Below are 23,019 nucleotides of genomic sequence, written 5' to 3' on the forward strand. Positions count from 1 at the left end.
CCATCTTTTCTCTCTGGATCTGCTGTGGGGATTGGGGACAAAATGTTTCTCAACGAGTATATTCTATTAACAAAGAGATTTTGATAAAGTTTGGAGGTTTAATGGAGGTTTGGGTGTGTCAGTTTTTCACTATTAACACCAGTTTAAATGTCTTTCTGGATGAAAAATACACTGAAACTATAAAAGACAAAGAAATTGCATGTATAGAACTGTGAAGGTGGATGTCAAATTATTAGCATTTGTAGATACTATGATTCTATATCTGGGAAAATCAAGAGAATAAACTGGCTAACTTATAAACAGTAAGAGAGTTTAGTAAGTTGATGGGTGTAAAACTAAACAAAACATAAAAATTGACTAACATACAGACAATAGCCAATTAAATATAACTTGTGATTTTTTAAAATAACAATAAAAAGAAATGCCTAAGAATTGATAAAAATAATAAGAATAATAAGTTTCCATTTGTTGAGGTATATGGGGAAGCTGTTCTGGTTTAAATCTGATTTGACCTAAAACTGTTTTTCCCAGGGCAGCCTGACTTATGGCCCACCAAAATGCACTGTCCCTCTGCTTCAGACCTTTTCCCCAAGCAAAGATGCACTCTGCAAAGATGAGGATGAGCGTCTCCCTTTCCCTGATGCCAAGTCCACTACTTCTTTGAAGATATGCTTTTCTTCCCAGAGAACCAAGGTCAAGTTGACCTGCTGTCTATGTGCTAAACTGTAGCAGGCATCTCCTTGCGACTTTGGGGAAAACATTGTATTCCTGTTGTGGGGGACTGGCATTGGCTACTCCAAAATATGTCTTTGGCGTGGGGATTATTTGGGGCTGGTTGCTTTGATAAACTGGGACGGGGAGGGAGGCTCTGAGGAGTGGAACTTGCTTGCCCTTTGTTAAGAGACATTTACATTGTAAAGGAGATCTCCATCTGAAAAGACATCTCCCTCTCTATACCTGGAAGAAGGGGAGATGACCTTACCTCTAGAAACTCTTAATTAATGGGGAAGGCAAGGAATTAAATCTGCATTTGTTTATTGTGCTTGTCTGGTAACCTCCTGTAACTGACTCCACCCACCCCCAACATCCTCCTTTGTCTTCAGCTGGATATGATATTTAATGTGGTGGTTTCAGCCATTTTGGTGAGTTTCTCAGCTTGCCTGAGCCTCTCCCATGTATACATTGACAGGTGGAAAGGGCAAGCAATAGGATATATTGGAGCACATGAGGAGGCCATTTGGTGTAAACCTAATTCGGCCTGACTTTGCTTTTTTCCAAAACGGCCTGACTGTGGCCCTTGAGCACACACTGTATATCTGCTTTAAACATTTACTATGGCAAGAACAAATGCCCTTAAGATAAAGGTGCAACTTCCCCCCATTGGCATTTCCTTAAGGATAAGCATCATTCCTTAGGCTAGGAACTGATTGCTGCACTCACCTTTGACCATCAGCTCACCTGTGACCACCCAGCTCAAGACAACAGACCTGCCACCCTGTTGTGTTCACCAAGACAGCAGACCTACCTGCTGTTTCCATCAATCGCTGTGCCGACAGAGCAGTCTCGTGACTACTGTAAAAGGGACATTTCAATCCTATGTGAAACATCCTGTTTGGGGGTATATAACCACTCTGTGCACCCCACTTCCTCGGTGCCCTTTCTTCCTTCGGGAAGAAAGTCCCTGGGCCATGGTCCTCATAAAGCTTTGTTTAATTTTCTCCTGCTATTCTGTCTCATGTGAATTTAATTTGTTCTCCAGCCAGATGAACCCAGAGAGGGTAGAGGAAATGTCTTCCTCCCCTACAGTGTCATGCTTGATGTATACACTTTGTCCTGAAACAGCATACAACCGTGCTATAAACCATGCTTCTCCGGAGTGCCTTCTTCCCTGGTGGAGATAGCACTTCCAGGCTAGTCCTCGGCATTGCCTCATTAAATATCACTCCATCTTTCGTATCTATAGATTGGTTATTGATTATCTATGTCAACAGAATAAACTTTAAAATTGTGTAAAAAACCCTATATAAAGAAAACTTGAAGAAACTTCTGAAGATATGGAGCAAACAGAACTGTTACATAATGTTTTGTGGAAATGTAGATGGTAGAACCACTTTGGGAAGCTCTGTGGTATCCAGGAAGACAGAACACTGCACATAGTCAGCATCCAGCCATTGTGCCCCAAGGGACACACCAACAGAACCGTGTGCACGTGTCCAACAAGGGTGGTGTCCATCATATTCATTGTGGTGACACTCAGAGGAGCAAAAAACTGGAAACAATGTAAATGCCCAGCAACAATAAGTGTTCTCACCATAAAAAAGAAAGAAAGAAAAGAAAGTTGTAGCTGCGTGAGGTGGTGGATATGTTAATTAGCTTGATTGTGGTAACTAGTTTGAAATCATTGAGTTGTACACCTTAAATATATATAATTTTTATTTGCCAATTATACCTCAATAAAGCTGGAAAATAAAATAGCTTTGTTCAGTTTTTAAAATGAAAAAACCAATACAGTATAGCCCAAATTAACTGGGTTAATTATATAAATTATATAGCCATATCATAAATTATATATATATATACAAATTGAGTTATAGTCAAACAAGGGAAAAGTATATAGCAGTGAGAAGGCACAATTTATTGCTATGCATCATAATATGGATAAATCTCAAAACATATGGTAAACCAAAAAAAGCTAGATACAGAAGAAAATATATGGCATGATTCCATTTATATAAGTTACAAGAACAGCTAAAACTCATCTATGCTATTAGAAGTCCAGCTGGAAGTCAGCCCCGGAGGACACAGAGGGGCTTCTGGGATGCTAACCATGTTCTGTTTCTTCATCTGAGTGCTGGTTACTCAGACGTGTCATTTTGTGACAATTCAGTGAGCTGCAAACTTAGATGAGCCCTGGCCTCTAGGTACATTATACTTCAACAAAAAATTAAAATTGGGGGGAAAAAAGAGAAGAAAGTGGCTAACAGACACACACAAACACATAGACTAAAAAAGTGCAAAGATGTGCAATATACCTGGAAGGAAAAACTCTCTATCATCAAAACGTCAGTAAATTCTTCCTAAGTGTACCAGAGAATTTAACTCAATGTCGATATTTTAGAAAGCCCCTGTCATCTTTCTCTTTTATCTGGAAAGGAAAGTTGGTTCTAAAGTACAGTTGTAAATACACCTGTATGTGCAGCCAGCTTCCAGAAGAACAAAAATAATCTTGTATGGTACAGTCACTAGGAAATGCCCCAAGCTCTACTTTCTACAACTGGGCCCACATGATTTTAAGCCAGGACCCCCTGCCCCAGCTCCCCCTCGGCTTCCTGCTCAACTCAGGGAGGATGGTCAGACCGTGTGCTTTCAGTGGGTGTTGCTGGCTGAGTTCCCCAGGAGGTGGATTCTGAGATGAAAAAGTGCATGTGTGAAGTTTCTTCAGGAGTGCTCTTGGCATCAAAACCTGTGGGAAAGTGAGGGAGGTGGGTTGGACAGAAGGAGACATGGGGCTGCGATGAGTCACAACAAGTCTCAGTCAGCCTCACTAGGAGCTGGGGCTAAGATGGCTCTGGAGAGCTGTCCCAAATTGGGGCAGGACATCAGGTCTTCATACCTCTACATCAATCTTAAGATGTGAGATGCCCTGGGAATGGGGGATGATCTTGGAGGAGGTGAAGCTCTTCAGCTGAGTAGTCATGAGGGGAGGGCTCGAGGTTGGGGGAGGGGGTCAGCTGTGAGCTGTCAGCCATCGACAGCCCCATCAGCCTGGAGACTGAGGGCTTCCATCCTGAAATGGTGGTGGGGGTGGCTCGCGGTGGCAGACCATAGCGTACACTATAACATGCAAAATTTGGGCCATTTCACAGGGCCTTCTGGAGCCAACACTATAATCCAGAGCAATGACACAACTTTGGAAATGTTGGTTGCACAGCAGGTACATGGAGGAAAAGGTTTCAGCTAGGCAAAACCAAAGAACCAACTAAATATTTTTGGAAATATTTTGTTTTTCTATTTAAGCACAAAACGTGTCTTCACTGGCTCCATCCAGTCGGAGCTTCCTGTGGTCAGAGGTTTCAGAGGCAGCAAACACCTTTTCTTCAAACTACAGGATGGGCAACAGTTCAGGCAGCTTTCTTGGAGGAACTTGAGATCTTATCAGTTCTGCAGAAGGCGAGACAATGGAGCTTGTGTGAGCCTGTGCTTGTGAGTGTGTGTGTGCATTGGGGGTGAGGGGATAAGAGGGCAGAGCAATAGATAGGGAGCCTCCACGGGAGTGGAGGGGTTGTAGGTGGGAAGCTAAGATTTATTAATGTGGTGTCTATACCTCTCATTTTTCACAGGACAGGCATTTTTTATGCTTACAAAAGTTTTATGTGGATAAGAATTCTTTATGATATAATGTTAGGTGTAAAAATTGGGGTGTAAAATTGTTAATATATTGCCATCGGAGAAACAAGACACATAAAATGAAGGAAGTATGTTAATATTTAAATAGCCTCTAATTTTGAATAGTGGAAGTATATATAATTTTTATTCTCTTCGCAAACTATTCTCTATTGTACTGAGTTTTCAACAATTGTGCACATATTTTAAAGATAAACATTTATCACAAAATGTAGAGAAAAGGTTAGAGTGTTTTTAGAAAATTAAAAATGCACAAGGTTGTCACTCTGGAGCAAGGGTGCACAAACTACCACCCATGGCCCGCTGCCTGATTTTGTAAATAAAGTTTTATTGTAACACAGCTACCGTGTCCATTCCTTTACCTGTGATCTATGGCTGCTTTTGCATTCCAATGCCAGAGCTGAGTGGTTGTGACTGTAAGTCTAAAACATTTACTGCTGGCCCTTTCAAATTTGCCCACCCCTGTCCATGAGTCATAAATGCCAGTCTAATGAATGAATTTATATCCTGTGATATCAGTTAACTTTTCTTGAAAATATGTCCAATTTCACATGCAGATTCTGGAAGCAAACGCTTTAACTCAAAAGCAGTGGGACAGGGGCTGGCCCCGTGGCCGAGCGGTTAAGTTCGCGCGCTCCGCTGCAGGTGGCCCAGTGTTTCGTTGGTTCGAATCCTGGGCGTGGACATGACACTGCTCATCAAACCATGCTGAGGCAGCGTCCCACATGCCACAACTAGATGGACACACAACGAAGAATATACAACTATGTACTGGGGGCTTTGGGGAGAAAAAGGAAAAAATAAAATCTTTAAAAAAAAAAAAAGCAGTGGGACAGGCTGGAGATAATCCCCAATTTGTAACATGTACACAGTTACATTCAAAGGCAGACCTTGGTACTTGGTCAGCCTATTCTTTTATTCATGAAAGATCTTTCTAAGACTAAGAACTTATAAAAAACACTAAATCAGTGAAATTAATGACAGAATTCTCTTTTAGATATTATTCAATGAAAAAAAATGTGAACATTTTCAATCTCTTCTCTCCAAACTCTTACTTTTTGTTACGTATTATTTTTACACTTTCCAGATATAGAATGTTAACACTCTGCCATGAAACCACCATTCCTACTGTTTCCACGCTGCTTATGGAAAATTGTGAAACCAGCCTGATGTTTTCCCCTCGCCCGTCATTTACATTTTTTCTTGGATAATCTAAGAATTCTTCCCTCGTGCTTGGAACAAGACATATTACCCAAAAGGGAATTTAGTATTTAATATTGTGTGGCAAGTTTCCATGGAATAGAGGGTGGTCGTTTGTTCTAAAGAGTAAGATTTTGTTTTTGTTTTTGTTTTCCCATTTCAGGGAAATTCTCCTTGACCGAGTTCTACTTCTTGGGTTGCGTTTACTGATCTGTTTACTGCAGCAACACCAATAATGTTTGAGTTGGGTTCTTTGTCAGTCCTCCTCCTCTTTCGGCTTTCTTCTAACTGCTGTAACCTTCTGGTCTTTTAGATTTGCATTTGTTGTGTTTGTTAGCAAGCTTTCCCATTAATCGACATTTACTTTTCAGTTATATCCTTTTCATCCTTTTCTTTCTAATTCAATTACTGCTCCGGTAGTGATAACGCTTTTTGCCTTCAATTTGTTTCTTAGACTCTGCATTTTCTTCTTGTTCTTTGTTCTACCATCTCCTCTGTGAAGTTGAGGCTGTTTTTGCTTTTGGGGGGATTTGTGTTCTTGTTGTAGTGTTACCTGGTGTAAAGAACTCTGGGGAATGTTCCCTGCTCTGGGGACATTCTCCTGTGGGTTGGGTTCCATTGTCTGTATTCATGTATACGTGTACATATGAATAGAGATGCTGTGCAATATGTTTGCACATACACAATTTGCTACCTTTTTCCCTTTTCATTTTCAGGGGGGTGGTTTTCCTTTTGATGTGCTAGGGTTTTTTTCATCTTGCTTACTTTCTTTTTTCTTATACAGTATTGTGATCTGTTTGCCTTTCTGCCCTATGGCCCTATGGCTGTGGTTATAACTACTACATCAATCGTGTTTTTTAAAAAAATTTTATTTTATTGTGGTAAGAACAATTAAGATGAGGTCTACCCATAAAACCGTTTGGAGGTGCCTCAAAAAATTAAAAATAGAAGTACTGTCTGATTCAGCAATCCCAGCTGAGACCAGGATCATGAAGAGACATTAGCGCTCTGTGTCCATCGAAGCACTGTGCACACTAGCTGGGATGTGGGGACCTGAATGTCCATCAGCAGATGAATGGATCAAGAAAGTGCGGTACCTGCATACAACAGAATATTATTCAGCCTTAAAAAAAGAAGGAAATTCTGTGATGTGCTACAATGCGGATGATCCTTGAGGATATCATGCTAATAGAAGTAAGCTAGTCACAGACAAACACTGTATGATTCCACTTATGTATAAAATACTCAACTTCATAGAATCAATGAGTGAGATGGAGGTCGCCAGAGCCTGGAGGAGGGAGAAATGAGTTACTAAGCAACAGGCGGCACAAAGTTTTAGTTACGCAAGATGAAGAATCTCTAGGGATCTGCTGTAGAATATTGTGCCTATCGTCAACAATAATTTATTGGGCGGTTAAAAACCCGTTAGCAGGGGCGAACCTTTTATTAATAGTGCATCTTCTATAGTGTTTTATTAATAGTGTCTGTTGTGATAGTGTCACCTGAAAACCTATCATTTTCCTTTATAGAAAATTGGTGTCCCTGAGGCAGATCTTTTGGATAGAAGGCAATTTAGAGACCACACAATCGAAACCTATTCTAACTCCCTTCAATCACTGGAAAAGAATCAAATTCCAGAGAATTGGTGACTCTCCAAGGGTCCTAGAGGTTGACAAGAAAAGACCAGAACCTGGCCTACTGACTCCTTGTCTAGATCCATTCCAACACTTGACAGGAAGGAGGCAGGGTACCCCGAAGTCTAAGATACGGGGTGCAGGAGGGGATGCTATAAGGAGGGATTAGCTATTCTGCGGAAACAGCATAACCTGCAAGTCCGGCTGAATCTCTAAGGTGCAGTGTGGCTCTAAGTCACTCAGTTACGTTTTGGTCCATGATTTTCTAACATTTCACTGGCATTTTATAGCACTACATTTTATTGAGCCACTGCTAACTCTAGGCGACATAAGAGACCTTAATAGCAATCGTTCTATGAAAGCCTCATGACAACCCTGCAAGACTAGTTTATTGCCCCTTTTCAAGCAGAGGGAACTGACTCTCAAGGAGCTTAAGGACTTTTCTAGAGGCAGCGGATCCAGGCTCAGCATTGGGTATTTTCCTTCCTCCAGGTCAGTTAGGCTCTGATAAAACCCCAGCAGGTTAGGCTCCGCTTGACTAGTGTCTCTGAGGGCAGGTCTTGTTGAGAAGAACAGAGAGCTCTAGCGCATTTCAAAATAGTTCCTTTCCTCCTTCCCCTGCCAGAAGCACCAGGGGAATTTTCTCTGAGATTTACTGTGAGAGCCCGGTCAAACTGCTGGTAGAAAAACTCACCTAAGTGCGGGGACCTCCCTGTGAGTGGGTCCCCCTGGAGTTAACTCTCAGCGTCCTCCACACTGAGCCTCGAGCAATTTGAACGGCACTTGGTGGATTATATTAATAATTTTCCTCTTATGGGTCCTCCCCCCGCACTCTAGTTTTCTAGAGTAAATCTCAGTTGGTCATGAATGTGTCATTTTTAAAAATGTTATTGGATTCCATTTTGCTAATATTTTATTAGGATTTTGTATTGATATTTATAAGTGAGATTCATCGATAGTTTTCTTTTTTGGTACAATCTTGTGAGCTTTGCAGCTCAAAGTTACATTCACTTCTTAGAAAGAATTTTAAAGTTTACCTTCTTTCCCTATGTTCTGGGATAATTTAAGTAGCCCGGGGATTCTCTGATTGCTGAGCGTTTAGTAGAACTCTCCTGTGAAGCCATCCGGGACTGCAGCCGTTTTGTGGGAGCTCTTCAACTGCTTTCTCTATTTCTTCCGTGGACATTGGTCTATTTCCATTTTGCTTCTTGACTGGAGTCTATGTTGATAAGTTGTATTTACCTAGAATAGATATCTGTAACTTAAAATTTAGACGTTAGCTGATCTATTTTCTCACCCAATGCAGGATTATCTTCTAAAATACTGAGCCAGACGACCATCAAACTCACTTCAAATACTTTGTTACTACAGATCATAAGGGATCCATTATTGATTCTAAATATTAGAGTATTTTTTACATAATGACAAAAAATTTATCTTCCTTTTTCTGTGCAGCTTCAGAAAATAAGACTAACTCTGCTCTGTGTAGCACATACAAATTTAAAGACAGTCTCCCCCTCTCTCACTGATTGGTTTTTGCGTCCACGGTTGAGAGTCCCCATGATGGGTCAGCTATAAATGACGGTGTAGCTGCTCTGCCTCCTCCTTCACAGCCGCAGACACCTTTCTACATGTGCCCAGATTGCGAATGCTTTTTAGTTAGCACTCTTTCAGAGGATGGAATGCTAAGCTTCCATCAGGATTCCTCAGACTTTTTAATTAATTTTTTATTGAGGTAACATTGGTTTATAACAGTGTATAAATTTCAGGTGTGCATCATTGTATTCGACTTCTGTGTAGACCACATCATGTTCACCATGAAAGGTCTGCTTGTCGTCCCTCACCAACCTCAGATTTGATATTTAAAAAAAACAAACTTAGACGTGTTCTAGAACAAAATAAATATTGTGAAAATGGGAAAAATAGTAAAAACCAGATTTTAAAATTGTAAACTCTGCTTTCAACACAGCAGCACAAAAGAGGAGTGCCCCGGACGCCAGAAGAATAAGTGTTTTTGTTGTCATTCATTTCTAAATATAGTTTTATTCATTAATTGCAAACTGCTCCGATTTCTAATAAAATATGAATTCCCTCTACTCCATTTTCAGATATATCTTTAAAATTTCAGTGAAAAGTTCACAAATTAGCAGAAGAAATACTGGTGGTTTAAGGGCATAAGCAGGGTGTGAAGGGGCTGGGGGAGCCCAGGTTCGGGGGTGCTGGTTCCTTTCCACAGGACCCTGACTTGGACTTCACAGGTGCCTTAACCCTGGTGTCCTCCCCGAGGTCTTTCCCAGTAAGAGCGGGGGCAGGGAGGTGTGCTGGAAGCGGGGAGAGAGGGGGATTCCAGTCTGAGATTCTCAGGGCCACCAGCAGGCCCATACTACCTGAAGAGCTGTCAGCTACCTTTTCACCTGCTCATTCCCTGAAATACAGCCCAGCTACCTGGCTTCCTCCTCTACCCGCCCTTAGCCTTCGATTTCTGTTCCCTTCAGTCTTAGCCCTTAAAAATATTGCTGCTTTATTTTATCCTCTCTTTATGTCATGTGGACAAGACTCATCCTCCCAACTAGACTGAGATCTTCTCTTACAAACATGGTAGCACAGAGCTGAACACATAGAAGATGCTCCACAAAGAGCTGTATGATGAAATGAGATCAAATGGAATAAATGGAAAAGGGAGGGAAGGATGGGATAGACAGGACCAATCCTGTCTGTGAGAAATTAAAGTGGGACTTTATGCTGACTACTGCCAGGAGCAACATGCTTGTGAGGTCTGTTTTGTGTTGGACACCATGGCCTCAGTGTCCTCTATGAGATACATACTGGTGGACAAAGGTGATCCACGGGTGGAAAATTATAAGGTGAGAAATGCCAGTCTTCAGAGTGGATCCTCTTCTTTGGGCTGCTCCCACTGCATCCACCCACCATACCTCCCCTCACAGTCTAACCAGGACCCCTTCCCCAGCACACGACCCCCCCCTCCTCCTCTCCCTGCTCCAGTTCACCACAGCTTGTAGCACTGAGGTCCAAGTGATGTATTAAGGTCCCTTCTTGTCCTCAACATCCCAGATTTTCTGACCAAGGCCTCAGACCCTCAGGACCAGGCTCCTTCTATCTTCCAGAACCACCTCGTTCATCAGAAAGGCTGCCTCAGGTGTGCTAAGAAGACACAATAACGATCTCACGCCCTCTTTCTTTGGGAATCAGGACACCAAAAGGGGGCTTGCTGCATCTGGGCCTTCGGGTGAGGAGAGTGGGAGATGAGGCATTGCCATCAGGAACAGAAGCAGAGAAAGGAGGATGAAAAGATAAACTGGATGTTCTAGAGTGTTCCCCCAAGGGCTGTTCCTGGTCACAGGCTAAGATGTGAGAGTTCTCACTACAAAGCCACAGGACACATTCTACAATGTCCTATCCCATGGTCGATGGTATTCTATTTCCTAAATATGTCTGTAATTATATAAAATTCCTTGTCACTTAGATTGCTTTCTCTGGGATCTGGAATCCACAAGTTACCATGTTGCCCAAGATGGTGATGAAAATCAACAGTGTCCTCATCCTCATCTTCATCATCTTCCTACTTCTCCTCCTCCATGAAGCAATTTATATTTTGGGAAATTGTCTTCTTTACTTTGTTTGCATTCTTCTTCCAAGATCCCTGTGAAATGGTACAAATACACAGTATAATTTCTGTTAAAATATTAGGAAACTGAGGTTCGAGTGAGGTATTAAGGTCACACAGTTAGCGATGAAGTTCATACATAATCCAGACTTCTGTTTTTCATATGTTCTCCTTAATTCTCCAGGAAAAAACAAAAACTGTTATTCTAAATAATATTTGCAATGAGACATCCTCAGGCCAGGAAACAAAATGTCATTGACAAGCTAGAATCTTGTACTAAAACCAGCTGGATAATTATTTTGAAAATTCTTAAATGATAGTTCTTCCAAAAATAAATTTAAAAAGCAGATTTGAGGGGTTCTAAATAGAATCATTTCAGTAGAAAATAATCCAGTGCTTTCAGGTGAGCTAAAACTCAATATGAATCAATGATGCCAAAAAGCTGTCACTCAAAATAAGCCCTGTGAGCTCAGGCTATATTCACAGAAGTCGGGACTTGGCAGGAAATCATGCTCCCAACTCTCTTCGAGTTGACTAGACAACACAGAGAAACACATAACCACTTTCAGGGATCAGGTTCTGGAGGGTATGGACCATTCAGAGTGTTCAGGGGAGTGTAGCAAAGAATATTAAAGAAGTGTATGAAATCATTATCCAGGAAATAGTGAAGGAACTGGATAGAAGTTTCAAGAAGATACCTGACCATTATGCAAATCGGAAGAAATTTGCTGTCTGTTGATCTGCAAAGCAGACAACAGACAAATGGGTACATATTTCAGGATTTCTTCACCATAAAGGAAAACCTAAATGAGGTGTTCCAAAACAGAGGAGGGCGCCATCAGCGAGAGAAGACTAGAGTTTGATCAGAGAGCTTACAAAGCTTGATGATTGTAACCACGTGTAAGAAGAGGTCAGGCTTATGTGGGAGCCTGAACTCGATGGATGCCAACGCGCTTTCCCCTTTTACTAGTTTATAATTCTGATCTCAGTGCAACAGTGAGTCATCTGGAGTATCCCCACAGCAGAGGAATTTATGCGGGATTTCCGAGCCACATTTCTTAATCTGCCCCCTCCACCCCCAAAAGCATCTCCTCTACAAATCCGCTGCAGTGCTGACATTCTAACTCCTAGGCCGTCACCCATTTAGGGTTTTATTAATTGTGACTCTCTGAAACCCCCAGGTTAGCACACATGAAATTATTGACTCAGACGCTGAGACCTGGTTGCAGGAACGGGGCACGGGCTCCGAGCGGGAGGGAGGACCGGGCTTGAGAGAGTGAGCGCACAGGAGGGGGTCAGGTTGGATCTGTGCTGAGTGACAGGAGAGCCATCTCGCCCGCATGCCCCAAGGAGACCTTAAACGGGCATCACCACCTCCAGTCAGTCTTGACGTGCAGAGATGAGCACCGAGCAGCGACATGTGGGGTGGGGAAAATGTGCAACCAGCCCCCTGGACTATCAAGGATTTCATTTTCTGGTCTTCCAGTGGTATTTGCCCGGTTTTGCTATATTTTCACTATTTGCTCACTTTCACACTGTGTCATTTCATAGGACATGGAGAGAGCAATTAAAATTTTTAAGTGGTTAAAGAAAAATAAGAAGAAAAACCACCACATACCAAAGAAACGGTTATTTCCCAGACCTCCAGTGGGCAGTAATCTCCCGGAAACCTGCCGGGCAGACCCCACCCAGCTCCCACACGAACAGTTGCTGGTGCACGTTCACCAAACTGTGCCCACCCACTCAGCATGCTCGCCCGCAACCTGAGTTCAGCCCATTCCAGCCCACACCTTCAGCCCAGGTGAAAGGCAAAGTAAGGGCAGAGTAATGGGTTCCAACTGAATGGTCGTTTTGATTGCTCACGAGGGTAAAAAATGCTCATTGCTGAGCCTGCTCTGAATGAGGCTCTGGCGTGTTCTGGAGACTCAGAGGAAAAGGCTCCTGCTTCCCCTCAGGCCAGCACCAGGCTGAGGGGGTCTTCGGAGGAGCCGGGGCACAGGCCAGCAAGATGAGCATGGTGAGGTCTCTCCTCAACCCAGCCTGTGCCTGGACCGGGTTCTGAGCGCCATCCTCGTACAGGGTAGGGGTCCGGGGGTCCAACCTTCAACTCTATCCTGTGAAGTGACCACAACATTATGTGACGGGGAAAGGAAAGGTGGAGGAGGTGAGACTGGGATGACCCTGGCGGAGATAGGAGGCAGTGTTGCCATGCCCCCAGGGAAGGCCACAACCAACAGCCTTCTCATAATTTGAGCCAGTTCTGGGAAATGGTCCAACATCAGCTGTGGAGCACCGACTTCCTGCCGGCAAGCTGAGATGCACATGAACAAAAACTCATATCCTATAGTTGACGTCAGACAAATGGAGACTGACAAACAGTCCCCGCCCGCCCACTAACATGCCCCATTGTAACAACATAGCCCAGAGCCTCACTCCGGGTTTGGTTTGCAAGATCTGGGTTTGCAAACTGTCTTTTTGGCGTGTGCACAATAAACTTTTATTAATTACTACTTAGGTGATTCATTGGTTTTACTTCTGTTGTTTCTGAACTTTCGACAATATCTAAGAAAGGGGCACAGACTTCGGTGAGTGATGGAGAACGTGAGAGGAGGAGATGCTCGATTGCAGGGAGAACTGAAGACAGCAGGGACATGCTCAGGCCTGGCGGTGAGCCCCTGGGGTGGCGCCCTGCTGGCGCTGACCCTCCTATTCCTGCCGGCTGTCTGAGCAGCATGAGCTCCACTGACACTGAGGGACAAGTAAGAACTCGGGGCTATTCAAGTGTATAGCCTGGTTGTGGCGAGGGAGAAAAGGACTCGGAATACCAGGAAGGGGCCGTGTACACACTGCCTCCAGGATATTTTGTGCCATGAGGTGCATAAAGCTGACTTAATTTACCTTTAATTGTCTCCAACTCAGCTTCTCTTTTGAACCTAGGAGTCAAAACTCCAGGACCAGAGGATGCTTATCGATATTGCCCTGACAGGGCTCTTGACTCCAAGCCTCCCAGATTTGGCACTGCCCCTCCCCTGGTCTGGCCCCCACTGATGATCTTGCATTAGGTATCGCTCGTCCTCTGAACCAGCCCGGCAGAGTTAGAACCGCCTTCCAACCAGCTTCGGAGACCTGCGTGAGCCTTGCCGGGTTGGGGGGCCTGGGCTTGCACTAATGGCTGGGCAGGGCTCTCGTGCTCACTGGGGAAGGCCAGAAGTATTGGGGAGACTTAAGGCCAGGTAGGAAGAGACCTTAGATCGCCTGCCACAACTTTCATTTTATCCATAAAATAGGTGACACTTGGAGGCTTTATGAGTCTCCTCTAAGGCCGTAAAACACAGTGGCAGCATCATGTCCACAACCTTCAGCTTCTGCCCTCAGACCCATAGAGTTTCTGCTCTGCCTGTATATTAGTGGGAGCACTTGTGCTGGGGTGACAATAGGAAAGTCCAAAACTGATGGGCTCACAGGGAGCCAGCACCAGTGTGCTAACGGAATAGTCATAATGTCACTAAGATGGTCATGACTGGTACTAGGTATGGTAACACGCAAAGAGGGTGAGAACTCAGATACTAATGGGAAGGGGTAGAGATGATTTCAAGGGAAGGCTAAAAAAATTTAAAAAGTCCCTACATATTTCAATTGGTGCTCTAGCGGTTAAATCCGGCACTGTCACTGCCGTGGCCCAGGTTCATTTCCTGGTCGGGGAGCCACACCACCCGTCTGTCTCTAGCCATCCTGTGGGAGCTGTGTGTTGCTGTGATGCTGAAAGCTGTGCCACTGGTATTTCAAATACCAGCAGGGTCACCCGTGGTGGACAGGTTTCAGTGGAGCTTCCAGACTAAGACAGACTAGGAAGAAGGACCTGGCCACCCACTTCTGAGAAAACTGGCCATTAAACCTTTGAACAGCAGCAGAGTGTGGTCTGATATAGTGCTGGAAGAGGGAGGATGGTGCAAAAAGACTGGGCAGGGCTCTGCTCTGCTGTCCACAGGGGCGCTAGGAGCTGGAATCAACTACGCAGCATTAACAACAACAATATACCTTAATGCAGTAGAACAAGGGCTGTTGGAGTTAATACTTCCAACACTTCCAATACTTCCAACTTCCCCTTTGTTAACATCAACACAATTCTCTTGGTAGGAATTCAAATTCCTGTCTTTGTGTGAGAATGTCTCGTGGCCAGTGAGTTATACTTATGGGGGCCTGGAACCATCTCTGACCACCCTAGCCTAACGGTCCGCCTGCACCCTGAAATTTCCTCCATTTCTCAGGAGAGGAGCTCATTGCTTTGCCTCCAGATTAAATTAACGTTTGAGGCAAATTCCTCCATAGAGGAAGCAAATCCCTCCATAGGTGCTAATCTCAGAAGAGACCTGAAAGTAGGAGAAGCTGGGAATGGGCTGGGGCCTGGCCACCACGGGGCGTGTGTGTTTGTGTGTGTGTGTGCGCGCGCGCCTGCACACAAGTGTACTTTGGCTGGAGCCATCTCTGAGGAGCAGCTTGGGCAGACTCTCGAGTGGCCTTTCCAGAAAAGCCAGTGCCTCTGCTCTACTCAACGAGCTTCAGGACCCATCAGTTCTGGGATCTGTCAGGACCCCAAGCCAGGACTGAGGGAAGAATGCTCCAGTAAGGTGGCTACTTCAGCTCCCTGATTTATCAGGGCAAGGCACTGGGACCAGGGTTGTTAGAAGGACATTGTGTGAGAAAGAGAGAAAGGAAATGAAGGGGAGGACAGGGACACAGACAAAGAGCCCTAAGTCAGACATATGGTTTTGGGGGTCAGAGAGAGGAGAGAAGGGGGCGTTTATGTAGAGAAGGAAACTTCCCTCTTGTCCCAGTTTCACTTCTTTAATTCAATCTTCCTTTACCAGACCAAGATTATGTAACTCAGATTTATTCTGTCTCTGTTGCTCAAGAGACCATCACTTTAGGTCACAATTCACACGTCCTAGCCTGGAATTCACAGAGTTACATCAGGCTGCAAACTTTCTTCACAGCCCCATCTCCTTCTAGTTTGCTACATGATAAGAAACACAGCAATAGGCTCGGGGTCCTCAAAGTTAGATTCCAGTCGCTGGCCCCACACTTGTTCTCTGAGTAACGTTGGTCAAGTTAAGCATCTTTCTGAATCTTATTTTTACTTATTTAGAAATGGAGATAATCTCTCCTTCGCAGTATTGCTGTAAGCACTAAATGAGAAGAAGAAATATAACACGGGCTTGGCCAGAAGTCATTAAATGAGTGGTAGACGTGTCTGCTCCAGGCACTTCACCTGTTTTATCTTCCCACCCATGTAACACCGACTTCTACCTTCAAGCCATCAGTCATGCTGTTTCCTCCACCTGTCTATTTGTCTGTCCCCAAAGCTCTCCACGTAGCCACATGCCCCATCCTTGAGTGGAAACTTCCTCCATGATCTCCCCAGGACACTTGAGACCATGGATCCATCCTCCTCTGCCTGTCAATAACCACTGCCTCTTGGACTCCATTTGCCCATGTGTTTTGGTTTTGTCTTCTCAGCAATGAATGAAGACACCTGTAGAGATGAAGCCAGACGGGTTTCTTCCTTTTTTCCAGACAGCATCCTCTGGCACGTGACAGGTACGTCAGAGACTTGAGACTCTGCTTGGAGTTTATGTAAATAGTTCACTTACTCTGATGCTCCTCAAAGTCATAGAAACTAGTAACATTAGCTATTTTGCAGACTTACTGTGTACTAGATCGGTGGTTCTCAAAGTGTGGCCCAGCGGCGTCAGCATGAATGGGAAACTTGTTAGGAATGCAAAGCCTTGGGCTGCATCCCAAACCTACTGAATCAGAAACTATGGCAGTGGAGTCCAGTAATCTGTGTTTGAACAAACCCTCCAAGTGAGTCTGATGCATGGTCAAGGTTGAGAACCATCGGGCTAAGGCATTGTCTGGGGGTCTTTCACCTCTGATTACATCAGATAAAGGGGCTAGACAAAGCACATCTGAAATTGAAGGGTTTTGGTGAGAAAGTTAGCATAGGACCCTCTGTTGTAAGATGGACCTAGAAGAAACAAAGTGCAGGGGCGCTTGGGCAGCCAGGAAACAACCTAAATGTCCTGTGTAGAGAGCAAAGGCAGGAAGCTGGGGGACCTCAGAGGTAAAACTCCTACTTACATTTATAGTTGGCTACAGGGTTCCAATTCCACAGCTGGAACCCCCAGACACGACAGTGACCCCACTACAATAACGTAAATGACAACAATGTCCTCGTAAGGTCCTGGGGCCAGCAGCATTAGCATTGCCAGGGAACCGATTAGAAGTCCAGTTTTTCAGGTTCTGCCCAAATCCTACTGCTTCAGAACCTCCAGGGACATTCCACAAGCCCTTCAGGTGATTCTGATGCAGGCAAAGTCGTGTAAACTATGCTAGGCACGGGGGCTACACGCTTTCCATGCAGTTTTTCATTTAATTCTGACAACCCTATGAGCAGTTTAAATTTTTGCAGTTTTAAGGGGAAGGAAATCAGGGCCACAGTTGCCTAAGGGCACACAACTGGTCAGTGGCCCAACAGGAATGGAAACTGCCTGATTCAAACACCCCGCTGAGCAGATGGAGGATGTGTTTTGGCCAAATGTGGTCTCTGATGAACTCCCGGTAACTGAAAACGCGTTCGGGAGGGTTTGGGGGCAGGAGGGAGAGGGCGAGTCAGAAATAGAGCAAACAGAGCCATCTCTACAATTTAGTGGGTGGTGTTCAAACCCAGGATCTGGTAGCAAATTAGCCCTGTGGACCTTATCTCCTTTATAACATCCTGCCCACGTGAGAGCCATGGCTCACAGACTGCACCAAACGAACCTTCCAGCCAATAGCTGGTGTTCAAGGACTCATATCCTCAGGTCTTCCCTTGAACTACCTGGATCTGTGTTCAGCCCCTTTGCCCTCCTTCTCAGTCTCTCCCTGTGTGTTGTTTTCTCTGCCTAACCCTTGACCTGGAGGAAAATCTTTACTCACAAGAGAGGAACGCTCGCTCAAGGACAGGGGGCTGCAGATGTGTGTTTGGGAGGAGGGCAATTTCAGTCCTTTCAGATCACACCGGATAAGACAATTCTACCTCTCAGAGGGCAGAGCTGAGCTCAGGAGCAGCTCTGGGCCTTGTGGTTTCCTTTCACAGACTGAACCAGAAAGAGTTATTTTTCACTCTTGGCAAAAACACCCAGGAACCAAGTTCTTCTCAAGACAGAGTTGAACTTACAACGAGAAGTTAAATTGAAAAGGTCCTATGTGGGAAGGGTTGGAGGGGAAATGAAGGGCTGACGGGGTTCTGACCACAGGGGAAGGTATCAGGAAACAGATTGGGGTGAAGACCTCGGCGGGCTCACCTCAGAGTTCACAGCCAGCGTTCCTCCAGCTCACTTTAACCACAATTGTTCTGTTTTCATACACTAAGGGGATGCAGTGGGTGGGGAGGCAGAGGAAATGAAGGAAAACATTGAGTAAAACCCCAATAACGCTACCCAAAAGCAGATCATGTAAAGCAGGATGAGGGCCAGACCTTTCGAATTCATTCTTCACACCGCCCACAATTATACACACCTGACCGTGTGTATTGACCTGCCCCTCCCCCCCACGCCCAAGTCAACCCTGGGGTGATTTTCCCATTTTCCATAAGAAAACATTCAGGATCCCAACTTCATGACAAATCATCTGCCTCAGTCTCAGCCTCATTTCTACGCATCCTGACTTCCTGCTGTTACCGAGCAAGGGCTCACTATCTGACGCACACAGAAGCCAAGAACACGGCACCAGCTTTTGAGGACAGAAAAGGCTTTATTGTCAGGTTCACTGGCAAACCAGGAGGCGAGGCTCTCAAGTCCGTCTCCTCAATCCAAGGTTCGGGGCACATTTTAAGGAGTTAGGGCTACAAAGCTGCAGCTGGGCTCATAGGCTGATTGGCTAGTCTCGAATCAATCCATATGTGGTAATCCAGGTACTTGGGTGGCTGGATCCCAGATTTTCCTTATTGAAGGCGGAGGTCATCCTGGGGCTGTGGGTTCCCGCCTGGCACGTGCGCAGTGCTGTCTCTGCTATTGAGCGAGATTTGATTCACCAACAACCTGTTGTAAGGAAGCAAAACTCATTTAAGCTGGTCAATGATTTATGTGCTGTTTCCCTGCCTCTAGGTTCCAGCCATCCTTGGCTTCCTTCGAATATCTGCCAGCTCCATTGCTGTCACTTGCCTTGAAATATGCTATTTTCTTTTCCCTGGAAATAGCTCCAATCTCTTTCCCTAACTTTCATTCATTCTTCAGTTTTGGCTCAAACAAGGTTATTTCTTCTCGGAAGTCTTTCCCGACTTCCCCCCATCATTAGTTTAGCTTGTCTCTCACACACTCCCAATGCACCCCCGCATTCTCCTTAGCAACACTCACTATGCTAAAGTCTTTGCTCAGTGTCAGGCTCACCCAAGAAAGGAGACAGTGAAGGGGGAAAGGTAAAAGCCTTAGTTTCTTAAAAGATAGAACCAGAACTCTTCTGGAGTGGAAAGATCTATTCAGAAAAACACCGTGGTTGGTATGTTTGGAAGAAAGATGAGGCCGTGAAACCAGATACAGCTGGAGCCAGGGCAATCAAAGAGAGAAGAATTCCTCTGTTTCAGAAATGGATAAGATTACTCATGAAGCAATGTAAAAATCCTAAATTAGTTATTAACAAATAGAATCCAGCAGTACCTTCAATGATAAAGATCTATTCTAAGGAGAACAAAGGAAAATTCAATGCAAAGAAGATTCAATATCAGGAAATATTTTCATATAGTTCAATGTGTTATACAGCTATGGAGCCACAAATCTGATCATCTCCTTAACTGCTGAAGGGTACTCTGGTAAAATTCAACATCTAATAATTGGGTACTTTTTACCATAATAAAATTTTCCATCTCAGCCACAAAGCCTGCATCTTGTTTAATGGGAAACATTGGTATGACCACAAAAGTCAGGAACATGTCAAGGAGGCCTACTGTCATGGTGACTATTTAACATTCTTCCAGATACTAGCCATAATAAACTAACAGGGAATGAAATTGGAAGTTCTTTAGAAAATTTGGGAGAAGGAGGGAAAATGATCATTTTCAGCCATACAAAGAACATCTACAAATCAATATGAAGATGATCAACAACAGAAGTTAAACATGAGCAACAAATATATAACACAGGTATTAATAAAAACTTGACAATTTTTTAACATGTGAAAAACCATTCGACCACATTCATATTGACTAATACTGTGATGTCCATGTGTAAGATACCATTTTTCACTGATCAGATTGGCAGATAAAATCATGAGCAAATATATGGGGAAACTACTAAAAGTCTGGTATAAGTAATATGGTTAAAATTTTTACCGTGGGCAATTCAGTAATATCAAAATTACAAAGACATGCACCAATTGTCCAGCAATTCTACTTCTAGGAACCCATTCAGGTGATCCAATTATTTATTGCTGTATAACAAATCACTCCAAAACTCAGTGGCATAAGACAACAATTTTATTGTGCTTACGATTTCGTGCGTCAGGAATTCAGGCAGAGCACAGAGGGTGTGGCTTGCCTCTGCCCCATGCAGACTGGGGCTTTGACTGGAGTGGCTCAACCGGCTGCCGACGGCTGGGGCGCTAGACAAGAGCCACATGTCCGTGCTCCCTGGTTGTCAGCTGTGTTCCTAGGTTCTTCTCCATTTGCAGCTGCTGGGGCTGGAATGTCCAATCTGGCTTCTTAACTCCTTCTCCGACGACCACACTCTTCTCCTGGTGGTTCTGACTCCCTAGTTCATCATAACAACGTAAAGTCAGAGGAATTTAGAGAGATGATTGGTCAGCTTCATTCACTGAGAGAGGAGGGAGATCAAAGAGCAGTCACGGTGGCTGTTCAGTGCGGGGAGAGCGGGAGAGGGTGAACTGGTGGAGGAGAGGGTGGAACAATCCGTGGCTGAGGCTCATCCCTGTCCAATTCCAAGGAACCAGGAAGTGTCTTTACATCATGGAACCAGATGGCACATGGTGCACCTGGTGCCCCGGCTCCAGAAGAGACGATTGTGACCCATGATCTGGAATCATAGACAAAGCAATGTGATGGAATAAAACTTAAAATGGGCATCTCCGTGTTCCCTTACTTGCAAACAAACACCGCTTGCGGATGTAGCACTGTGCTGGTAATCACATCTTTTAGTGGGATGCTTCTGTTATTTCTTCTGTGAAGGACCTTTTCCTCCAGTTGCTGGGGGTGCTTCCAGCGTCACACTTGTCTGGAAATTGGCTTCTGCTGAGGAGAGATGCCTTACGTAAGGTCAAGTGTCCTACCCAGGGGAAGCTTACATCCAATAACTGGTCAATGGGATTAAGCCCGGCCCGCTCACCTTCACTCAAAGGTCCATCCAAACTTTAGGTCTCCTGTAGAGTGGACATTTGTGGTAACGCCATCTCAGTCGCACTCCCCCTGCCTAATCCTGTCTTTCCTTCTCCTGCAAGTGTTACTCGTGAGGGCACTCCCTCATAAATGTCCTGAATTCCTATCTCCATCTCGACAGTCTGCATTCCTTGGAGCCCAACCTTTTATATGCACACACATACACATCAGCTATGTTGGGAAACTTGTTAACATAATCTACAATTCTAATAGGTTAAAAGAAAAACTCAAGAAATTATTTCAATCAACATTAAAAGAGACAATTTTCCAAATTTACACCTCAGATAAATGGCTTTAAGGAAAAAGTCTAAACATAGTGTGCTACCTTGATCTCTAAACAAACTGATTAAAGGGCAAAAACCAGCATCAGTGTTAATGATATTAGATACCCTAAAATTAAAGTAAAAAATAGAAGCACAACATTAGTTCACTTTTTAAAGGTAGCAACCAATGTAATTATACAAGAAAAAGCAATCCAGGGTATATTTTTGGAAATAGGGGAGTAAAATATCATTACTTGCATCCGATCTATGACAAACCTAGAAACCCCAAAAGAATCAAAAGGAAATGAAAAACTATTTTTCTACATGAAAAAAACACATAATACTCTAATGAAGGACATAGAAACTGCCAGATGTTTTCCCAAAATGTAACGTTTTACACTCTCACCAACAGTGCAGTTTTGGTTCTTCAACATCCTCACTTGCTGTCTGTCTTTATTTTTTGTCCCCCCCAATTTTATTGAGTTACAATTGATGAATAAAACCATATATATTTAAAGTGTACAAGATGATGATTTGATATATGTACACTTTGTGAAATGATTATTAGAGTGAAATTAACGAACACATCCACCGCCTTGCGGAGTCGCCTTATTTGTGTGTGTGGTGAGAACAGGACAGATGTGCTGACTTCACAAGTTTCACGTGTGAGGTGCAGGATTCTAACTGTAGTCACCCTGCTCACAGTGCATCCCCAGAGCTGGCTCACTCATTACTGAAAGCTTTTACCCTCTGACCATCGCCTCCCCACCTTCCTAAACGTCCAGACCCTGGGAATCACCACTCTACTCTCTGTTCTAGGAGTTCCATGTCTTTTCTTTAGATCCCACATATAAGTGAGATTACACACTATCTGTCTTTCTCTGTCTGACTTATTTCACGTAGCATAATGCCCCAAGCTTCACCCATGTTGTTGCAAAGGGCCAGATTTCCTTCTTTCTCATGGCTGAATAACATTCTGTTATTTACACCTACCACCTCTTCTTTATCCATTCACCCATTGACAGACACTTAGGTTGTTTCCACGTCTTGGCTATTGTCAATAACGCTGCAATGAACACGGAAGGGCAGGCATCTCATTAAGATACTGGGTTCATTTCCCTTGTATCTATACCCTGAAGAGGGATGGCTAGATCATATGGGAGGCCCACTTTTAATTTTCTAAGGAACCTCCACATCGTTTTCCATAGTGGCTGTACCAATTTACACTCCCACCAACAGTGTGAATTCTCCACATCCTCGCCAACACTTGTTATCTCTTGTCTTTTGGATGATAGCCATCCTAGCAGGTGTGAGGTGAAATTTCCTCGTAATTTTGACTTGGATTCCCTGAATAACTAGTGATGTTGAGCACCTTTTCATGTACCTGTTGGTTATTTGTATGAATTCTTTGGAAAAATATCTGTTCAGATCCTTTGCCAAGTTTTTAATCGGGTTATTTTCAGAGAG

General features: G+C 44.0%; 1 protein-coding gene and 1 long non-coding RNA gene across 2 annotated transcripts in view; one reads left to right on the forward strand and one right to left on the reverse strand.

The window, feature by feature from the left end:
- LOC123287442 (GTPase IMAP family member 1-like) overlaps window positions 1–23,019 on the forward strand; it is a 221,816-nt gene that overhangs the window by 172,312 nt on the left and 26,485 nt on the right. The gene's annotated exons all lie outside the window — the stretch shown is intronic.
- LOC106831160 (uncharacterized) lies at window positions 18,638–21,133 on the reverse strand. Its single transcript, XR_001398089.3, has 2 exons — window positions 20,388–21,133; window positions 18,638–18,944 (listed from the first exon to the last, which is right to left on the reverse strand). It is a non-coding gene; the product is annotated as an uncharacterized lncRNA (long non-coding RNA).

The sequence above is a fragment of the Equus asinus genome, chromosome 1 (assembly GCF_041296235.1).
Source record: "Equus asinus isolate D_3611 breed Donkey chromosome 1, EquAss-T2T_v2, whole genome shotgun sequence".
In the NCBI taxonomy this organism is placed as follows: domain Eukaryota; kingdom Metazoa; phylum Chordata; class Mammalia; order Perissodactyla; family Equidae; genus Equus; species Equus asinus.